This window comes from Struthio camelus, chromosome 9, assembly GCF_040807025.1.
Source record: "Struthio camelus isolate bStrCam1 chromosome 9, bStrCam1.hap1, whole genome shotgun sequence".
NCBI classification, from domain to species: Eukaryota; Metazoa; Chordata; class Aves; order Struthioniformes; family Struthionidae; genus Struthio; species Struthio camelus.
This window is the reverse complement of record NC_090950.1, coordinates 14,662,901-14,671,765: the sequence shown is the minus strand read 5'-3', so window position 1 is coordinate 14,671,765 and position 8,865 is coordinate 14,662,901. Positions and strand designations below refer to the sequence as shown.

The 8,865-nt window shown below is 44.0% G+C and overlaps 1 long non-coding RNA gene across 1 annotated transcript; it reads left to right on the top strand.

Annotated features, from left to right (window-relative positions):
• Nucleotides 1-1,927: 1,927 nt before the first annotated feature.
• On the top strand, nucleotides 1,928-8,003 carry LOC138068223 (uncharacterized). The gene is made up of 3 exons (XR_011142931.1): nucleotides 1,928-2,348; nucleotides 3,169-3,290; nucleotides 5,879-8,003. It is a non-coding gene; the product is annotated as an uncharacterized lncRNA (long non-coding RNA).
• The last annotated feature ends 862 nt before the right edge of the window (nucleotides 8,004-8,865 follow it).

The following is an 8,865-nucleotide window of genomic DNA, read 5'->3' as shown; positions in this document are numbered from 1 at the left end:
CCGACGACTGCCGCACAAATCCAGCCTGTGGGAAAACAAGCTGCAGGACGTGCGCAGCCTCAGCTATTTTTCTTGAAAAGCATCCGGGCTGGGGCTGGGGCTGGGGCTGGGGCTGGGGCTGGTGGAGGGGGGAAAGGGGCTCTCGGAACAAAACCTCAGACTTGTGGGTCTAGCTGTGGGGTTGTTTCTGCTGCCTAAGGATAGCCCCCATCGTCTTGCTAGTTTTTCCACTACTCTGTTCAAGCGCTCTGCCAGCACGAGCTGAGCTGTTGCGGAGCAGCCTGCAGGTACCTTTTTCATCTTTCCTTGCAAAGCAGGAAATGCCCAGTGACAGGATCGACCGTACTGTGTTTAAAGGGGGAAAAAAGAGGCAAATTAGAGAGCTGTGATTTCTGTACTATGAATATCACTCTTTGTCTAGGTAGGAGCCTGGGATCAGATAACAGTTCAGGGAATAACGTGAATTTTGGTCCTTCTAAACCAAGAAATAGCTTAATTATTGTATGCAACACGCGGCCTTTTGATTCTGGCAAGCAGAGGCAGACAAGAAAGTTGCTACGCAACCAAGCAACCAGCTGGTGAGCTGCAGAGTCCACAAACTGGAAACTTTTACAAATACGAAGCGTCTTGCAAATACAAACAGGCAGGATTTTAGGGTTGCTTCTCATTTTCATGTCTGTGAGCATCATGCTCCTGAATATATTTAGCAAACGCAGTGAAGGATCACAGAGGTTTTTGCCTCAGCCCTGGTCAGGTGCAGGTTGGCAGCCTATCTGGGGTGGGGGGGGGTTATAAAATGATGGGAATCTGGCTTTGGATTTGGTGACAGTGACACTGTACGTGCAGATCATAAGGGATTTTAATCATTTTGGTCTAGGCTTGCATGAACCCAGCAAACAGAGCCCCCTCCCCGCCGTAGTAGCTGTAGTGCTAGTTGGGGTCTGACTTCACTCCGGTGGAAAAGCAGGTTCCCCCCGGGGTTCGGCCCACAGGCCGGGGCTTGCAGGCATCGGACGTGAAAAGAGGTGACACACATTCGTTTCATCTCCTCCTAACTCAAAAAGAGACACGGGGCAATGCAGTGACATTCACCACAAGCAAGGAACATGCTAACATGAACGTTTGTGAAGAACAACAGCTGAATTTTGCTGGTATTGCCTTTAAAAATAAACGTGGCCGTCTTCTCAAAGTAAAGACTGGGTGAGCAAAAAAGTCTGGCGTTACTCCTTTTTCAGTTACGGCTCTGATACTTGTTAGCAGGGAGGCCTGTCTATTTTTAGCCTTGTATTTAAAAAAAGGAAAAAATAGAAGTTTCCGTGAAAACAGGCACTTTTTTTTCCCTCCCTCAGATATACACTATCAATTAGCAAAGCTTGCTGGAAATAGTTTTAAAGGCGTTATAACTGAATTATGACAACAGGACATAAAACACAGGCTCTGACTACTGCTCGTGCTGTTTATCTGCTTAATAAATTCCAAACAAAGTGGGCATTCAGGACCATAAACAAGTCCTGTACTACCATCCTGTCCCATAAAGGCTGTAGATGCTGTTTATACACCCCGACTTAGCCTTAATGTTTTGGAATAAAGTGTCACTTCTCATTCTGTAGGACAACATAACTCACCCAAGGGGTTAGGCAGATTCCCTACGTGGGAAGATCGATGTTTAAGGGACGGACAAGGAGAACCACAAATCTTCCATCAAATTACAGCCAGGGTGCTCAGGCTGCTGCTTAACGCTGTTATTGATAATATCTAGATAGTAATTATCATATCAAGTAAATTATCATATCAAAGTAAAATATCAAAGCAGCAAAGTGATAATCATCTCCAATTCCTAGTGGATGAGCAACTAACGAGAGACTTAATGTATCACAAAAGCAGGAGATTAAAAAAAACAATTATAATTATAAGGCTCTGAGAAAAACAGCACTGTCAGAGACTTTTAGGAAGAAGGACAAGGAGAAAAATGTTTTTCAAGTAGCACTTATTATAAAGAAAACACATAGCAGCAGCACATCTTAAAGCAGATGCGTTAGAGAAATGATACTCGCGCATATCCAGTTGGTGTGTTCCCTCATTCTGTATGGTCCTTAAATTGTTTTTCAGCAAGAGACCTTCATCCTTTTTCTTATAGGAAAGCTCATTGGCTCTGGCCACGGGAAAAACGAGTATCACCGGGCTGCTGGCGGTGTGGGATGCTCAGATGCGGTGATGGGATCGCCGTGCACGTGCCCCCGACGCCTTTCTGCCCAAAAGGATGCTTCAAAGTATCTGTTCTACAAAGTTAGATCATCCTGGAGAGGCTGAATAGGAAAAAGAGGAGATTTTTGTGAATTGAAAAGCAGGTAAAGAAAGGGGTGACGCGCCCGCCCAGAATTGGGGATCGGGTCGAGCAGAGGGAGCGAGAGCAGGTGGCAGCTCTGGTTTTGGTGGAGTCAGGGGCCAAGGTACGGGAAAGGCTTGGTGGGATGTGAGCCCGTGCAGCTCCCGGACCAAGGTGCTGGCAGCCTCGGGGAAACGCCGAGAGGCCGAGGAAGCCGTCACTCATTCAGGGTGAGCGCAGGGGGCAAATGCTGAACTGGGGAGAGTCTGGTCTTCTTCCAAACACTGCAAAAAAACCTCCTTGTTCTAAAGAGCTTACAGTCAAAGGCAAAGACTGATTTAAAAGAAACAAGAGCAGGAGAAACTTAAGTGTGTGCTGTGCACATAACTTCGTTGATTGTAATTACTAATTTACTTGACCTTGGCGCTGCTTCCAGTTGTCTGCACCAGGGCTTCCTCTAGACTGTAACATGATGACACACGGTTTGAAAATATTGTGTTAAACACCAGACAGTAGCTATTAGCTCAGTGCCGCATTGACGTTCCCCATTTGTTCTTCACGTGACTGAAAATTCATAAGCTGTCTGCCTAGATAGAGCTTGATAGGACTGCGTGGTGAACCTTGATGGTTTAAAAATGTTTAAAAAAATTACTAATCAAAGGAGGGAAAAAAGTTGGAGTTTGTACAAGTCTGCAATGGTTTTCCCCAACATTTTGTACGTATGTCATATGCATGATTGACAAACACTTTTTTTTCCTTTTCATCTGCCCTGGGGATGGGTATAGAACCTAAATTGACAGGTAGACCCAAATACTGACGATGCTCCTTGTTTCTTCCTCAAGGACCTTGGTACTGCTTGGGAAAATACTATTTTTATGACACCTGTAAGTGAACCATACCAGTCTGTTTTTGGAACCTGAGCATCACTGATGAGCTGATGGAGGTGTCCTTTGAAGCCCTGCTGGTAGGTGATACCATGAACCTGCTGGTTCATGAAACACTAAATATCCATAAAGGTTTTTGGGGAGAAGTATGCATTGCCCATCTCTTCATTCCTGCAAAACAACTATACAGCTGCATCTTGAGTGCTGGCATCCCTCTGCAGCCCAGCTGACCTTCCTGCTTTGTTCTGCTCTTGCTGCAAAACTGAACTTTAACTGCATGGCCAAGAAGCCTTGAGGTAAAGGCAAACATCAAAGTGGTAGACCTCACCTCACAGATGTATGTGCCTTTTTGACCCCCTTTAGAAACTTAATGTTCCTTTCCTAATTAACAGTGGGATTTTTTTTTTCTTCAATTTCCTCTCTCTGCAGGGAGAGATTTTGGACTGGTGTGTGTGTGTGTGTGTGTGTGTGTGGTGTGCATGTGCACGGGTGCATGCAAGTCACACACATGTGGCTATATATGTCCACATATCAGCCTAAAGATAGTCACAGTCTGCTGCCTGTTTCTGGTTGAGAAAGCAATGCTAAAATGCACCTTAAACTGCTACCAGCCGCAGAGAGACTGGTGGTAATAAGTAGGGTCTCTTGAGGATTCCTTCCACATTCCTGAGCTGACCTCTGAGGAGAAAAACTCTACTGTAAGCGGCATACGTTTTGGTGGAAATCCACTGATTCAAGCTTATTTTTTATTATTTTGCAAACGAACCTTGCTAATGAAGCAGTTGTAATTTTTCAGATAGATTGAGATTAATGCACTAATGAATCTCTGCTCATTCAAATTTATACTGAACAGCTTCCCTGTGTAACAAGTGAGTAAGAGGAACATCGCTCATTAAATAAGCTCCCTCCAATCCTAGTTCCTGATCATAGAAATAAATCTTGCCAAGTTACTTTTTCAAGAGAAAATACAATACTCTGGCTCTCAACCAGCAATTGTGAAATCAATTGTTTCCTCTATTAAAAAAAATTTTGTATCTAATTATTCTAATCAGAAATATGAGAAGGACCACATAGTTCCTTGTGAGGTTTGACGAGATCTTGCCGCGGCCTCAAAACTCCAGTAAACCTAACGAAATCAAAACAGTCCTAAATAATGACAGCTGAATGGGAAGGATTTCTTCTCTTTCTTTTTTGGAAAGGCTGCTGTTCTACAGGAAAAGGCTGGTGTTTTTTAATGATCTAGGATGCCATATTGGTAACAGAAATAACAAAAAAGAGAAAATAGCTAGAATATCATCCACCAGAAAACAAGCAAATAATCAGGAAGCATGCCAAGATGTCGATCACATAGGCAATTAAACATGCAAGCATTCCCATCTCAATTGCACTGTATGCATACTTGCTGTTCTTAAGTTAGAACTAGAATTTGTAGATTGGAGTAGTGTAGATAAAACAAAAAAATAGTTTGTGCTTGAACACTTTTTTTTTTTGGTAGTTCATATTTGGGAAGTTTCTTTTGAACTAGTTTCTTTACTAAAAGAAAGGTGAGAAGGAAGAAGGGCAAGTACTTTTCACAGTAGATAGCAATGTATTTTCATAGGTGGCTTTTGTTCCAGTTTTGCACGTCTCCAAAAACCGCTGCTAGGCCAAAGCTAATATTGCTGCTTGTAGAGAGGAGGCTTCTTTGGTTTTGTTAGCCCTAAATATCTGCCATCAAGAGAAATGTTAAACATTAAACTGAGTGCCTCCGAAGCTTCTGCTTACTCCTAAACCAGGGAGATTTTTCAGGGCTTAGCAGTGACATGGACTGAAGGAAATCTGGGCTGGTGAATGATTGTCTACTGCCAAACTTACAAAATTTCATCTGGAAATAGCTACAAAGACAGTAAATACGGGCTCACACAAAGCTCTATTTCTAAAATCACTTTTCAGAAGAACCTCATTTTAAGACAACACTAGCCCAGGAAATAACTTATTACACTTATTTATAAGATGGTCATGCATAATTTACACTACATTAACTTGTAAATGTGATAGCTTTTGAAATCATTAAGCTCCAGTAGCCTGCTTGGTAAATGCATTGGCTAGGTCTCATTATTAAAAGCTAATTAGCTCATTCAGCTGGAACGTATTTTCCAAAGTAGTTATGCTCGTATTCTTCTTTATGTTACAACAGATTATATTAATTTTTAAAATATTTCAGCAATGGCATAATGGAAATATTTAATATTACGGTTATAAAAAGTCTGTGTAAACAGATAATTGCATGAAACCGTTAACAAGTTTTCCAGAACCTAAATGAGGTATTGTGATTATAATTGTTTTTATGAACATGTGATATCTCTCACGTATACCTTACTTATTCAAATATTGCAGGTTATACTTTATACAAGGGAAGGATATTTTCAAAGTGTTCATTTGGCTGTGTAAGAGGCTTGGGCATTCTGGTACTTGTCTAAAAAGTCACATTCCTGAAGTTAAATTGCTAGCCCATCTTTGGCATTAGAAAGGGTGCAGACCACAGGCTGGAGCAGGGTGGTAGCGAGGGGGGGGTGCGAGGAGGGGTGGCCAGGGAAGCTGCTCTCGCTTCCAGCCTCAGGGAAATAAGAGTGGGCTTAACTGAATTTCAAAGTCATTTTTTCCACTGAAAATGTTTTCTATTTTGCAGCTGGATTTTCATATTGAGAAAACATTCTGCATTTTCCTTCTGTGCCGTCCCTCCTACCAGCGCTGTTCCTGCCACTGTGAGAAGAAAGAAAAACAGAAAAGACGTGAGAGGAGTAATGAAAGGCAAGTTTTCTGAGATTTTATAGTAAATAAAAAATCTCAGCTACAGAGATACAGCATGTCAGTTAAAAAAAGAAAGAAAGAAAGAAATAGAGAAAGAATTTCTGAAGGGAAACCTTTAGCCTGGATTTTCCATTTGGAAGCGGCTGCTTGCCTGGCACGCGAATACCCCTGCCTGAAAGCCTCACCCCTGCCCAGACCAGTCCCAAGAAAGCCTGAGCACGAGGTTATTGCCCTGCTGGCACCGTGGTGGCTGTGGAGCACGTTTCCCTCGCCGGTGCCAGCCCCAGGGCAAGGTCCGCCAAGCCCCACAGCCGCAAATCCCAAAACAGCCCCCCAGCAACAGCCCACAGGGAGCCCAGATGTGCAGGAACGGCTCGCTCCAGGGTCACCCTGTCACGGCACACCCGTCCTATAGCGATAACCCCTGGACTTATTACACAAAATAACTCAGCAACTGTTTTGTGAACTTTTAAAATTTCAGTGTTAAGTATTATACTCTAAATCAGTAGAAAATGTTACAAGTGGCATTTTGAGAAGATGCTCTGTAGGAAAATCAATAGCCATAGGGCATGGAAAAAATACAGCTGATTTGATAATAATCACCTGTGTTATATTTGAAATGTATTTCCTATGTAAAGTATCCAAACATTTCTTATTTCAAAATATTTTAGGTTTATACTTGCATCTCCCTTCAAATTTAAACATTTTTCGAACTTCAGCGCATTTAAATCCCTGTTACCAGCTTTTAAAGGGATTAGGGTAAATAGCTTTTACTCTGCAGTCACAATACTATCGCTCTGAAATACATCTTCTTGGATTTCCTGCTCAGAAGAAAAAAGGAGGAATTTAAGTAATTCGCAGCAAAGCTACAACGTCTGCTTCTGTGCTGATGAATGTTTCCCTTTAGGAAAGGCAGCTCTCTTATTAATATAACAGCTGGCTTTCATCTTGAATAAACACAACAGCTCAAAAGCAGAAGAAAAAGAGTAGAAAAATGTGAATTTTCCAGCATATCAGGCAGCCCAAAGGCCCAATTAACAGAAATAATATCTGGCAAGGAAGGCTGCTTAAGGAACGTCCACAAATGAATATTTTGAGACGAGACTTTTTAGAGCTACCACTTGGTCGCCCAGAGAGCCGGAATGAGTTAGACCACCGGAAGAACAGAAAACAGCAGGGACTGATGAGTCTGCACAGGCGGAACAGCCGTTATCGGCAGGCCCGTGCGGGCTCCTTCGCTGCCTTCACGACAGCAGGGAAACGGTGCGGTCCCACTAGCTCTGTCCCTGTGCTGCTCCCCAGCGTACGGCCCTTCCTCCCCGGCAAGGCAGTATGTTGTGCTCCCATAGCACAAACCTAGGGGTTCCCACCCCTTTTAAATTGCTGTTTTTGAGAATTAGTCTCAGTGTTTAAAAAAAGGGGCGGGGGGAGAAAAGGACTGTAATATTAGCCTTTTTAGCCTTTTATTGTTAAAAAAAAAAAAAAAATCCAGAAAACCGAATAGGAGGGTAGAGTTTTGATAGCCATCCTAGAGACTGCTTTTGTTACCTTAGCTGTGGAACGGAGCTGTAGACGTGCGCTCATGCTCGCGACGGAGATACGAGCACAAACCAGCACTCCCAGGTGAGGAAAGCCTCTCTGGATCTCACCTCGGGTCACATTTCTTACCCTTTTCCATCCCTGCTGGCCATGAATAGATTTGCTCTTGCCCAGTAACGAGAAGCCTCGCTCAGCGCAGTGGATGGCAGTGGTTTTATTTACATGCTGGCGTTTCCGGATTATTGTTCCCAGGGGATGTGTCTGGGCCAGGCGAGAGCCCTGGTGTGGGACAGGGCTCATGGTGGTCCCGGGTGGACATGTCTGAGAGGGGCCTGCGGGTGTTGCAGAGGTTGCTCCTGGAGCAAGCAGTGGTTGCAGAGCAGAGCTTGCGGCACCTTAGAAAGCCACTGAGTGAACCGCAACCGGCAACCAGAAGCCAAGCCTGGCCTGCAAAGGTCTGGTGGGCAGGAGAAGAGTTGATAAGAACTAACTTTTTATTTCAGCTCTGTTTCGTTTGAGCTAATTGCCTAGAGTTGCTGTTTCAAAGGCGACATCATTTTGAATTTTTAAATTACGTTTTAAAATTTGAATGCTAGCAAATCTCATGTCTATTTTTCACTGGGACATTTTTGTCCTTGTTGTCTGAAGACCTTCTGATCGTCTTTACGAAACATGCTGTAGCGGTGAGGTCCTGGGGAGCGCACCGCGGAGCGCCACCAGACCCCGGGCCGTGCTGGTACCGGGTCTGCTCCTGGCAGCCTTCAAACTCTGCAGCTTCACCACATGCCCCTATAAGGTAAAAGCCAATTTCCCTTTCTACAGAAGGGACAACTGATGCACAGCCTGGATAAATTACTTGCCCAAGGTCAGGCTGTCTCGAGGGGAGTGGTGGGAGGCTGACGAGCATTGGAGGATCAGCCGGGTGCTGTCAGGCTGCTTCATCCCAGTTTGGTGAGTCTGGAAGTGGCTCTTGGTAGGAAGCACTCACACGGGCTCGCTGTAGCACAGGATGGACCTCTTTATGCCCCTCGCCTCTCCTCTAGCTCCCTATACCCAACCTTTACAAATGTCTTGGTGGAAAATTTTGTGGTTGAAGAGTGGCCGAGCTGCCGAGTATAGGAGTGTGAATGGGGGAAAGTGAGTGTGAGGGGAGGAGTAAAATTTCAGACACAAAAATCGCTGTCACTGAGAGCGCTGGCGAAGGCCTGCAGATATCAGTGGGAACGAGATCAGGCCTTGATGTGTTTTTGCCTCTTAAGTAAAACCTCAAATTGAATTCTTTTCTTCTTGCGTATAATCCCCTCAGTAATGTTAAAACATTTATTT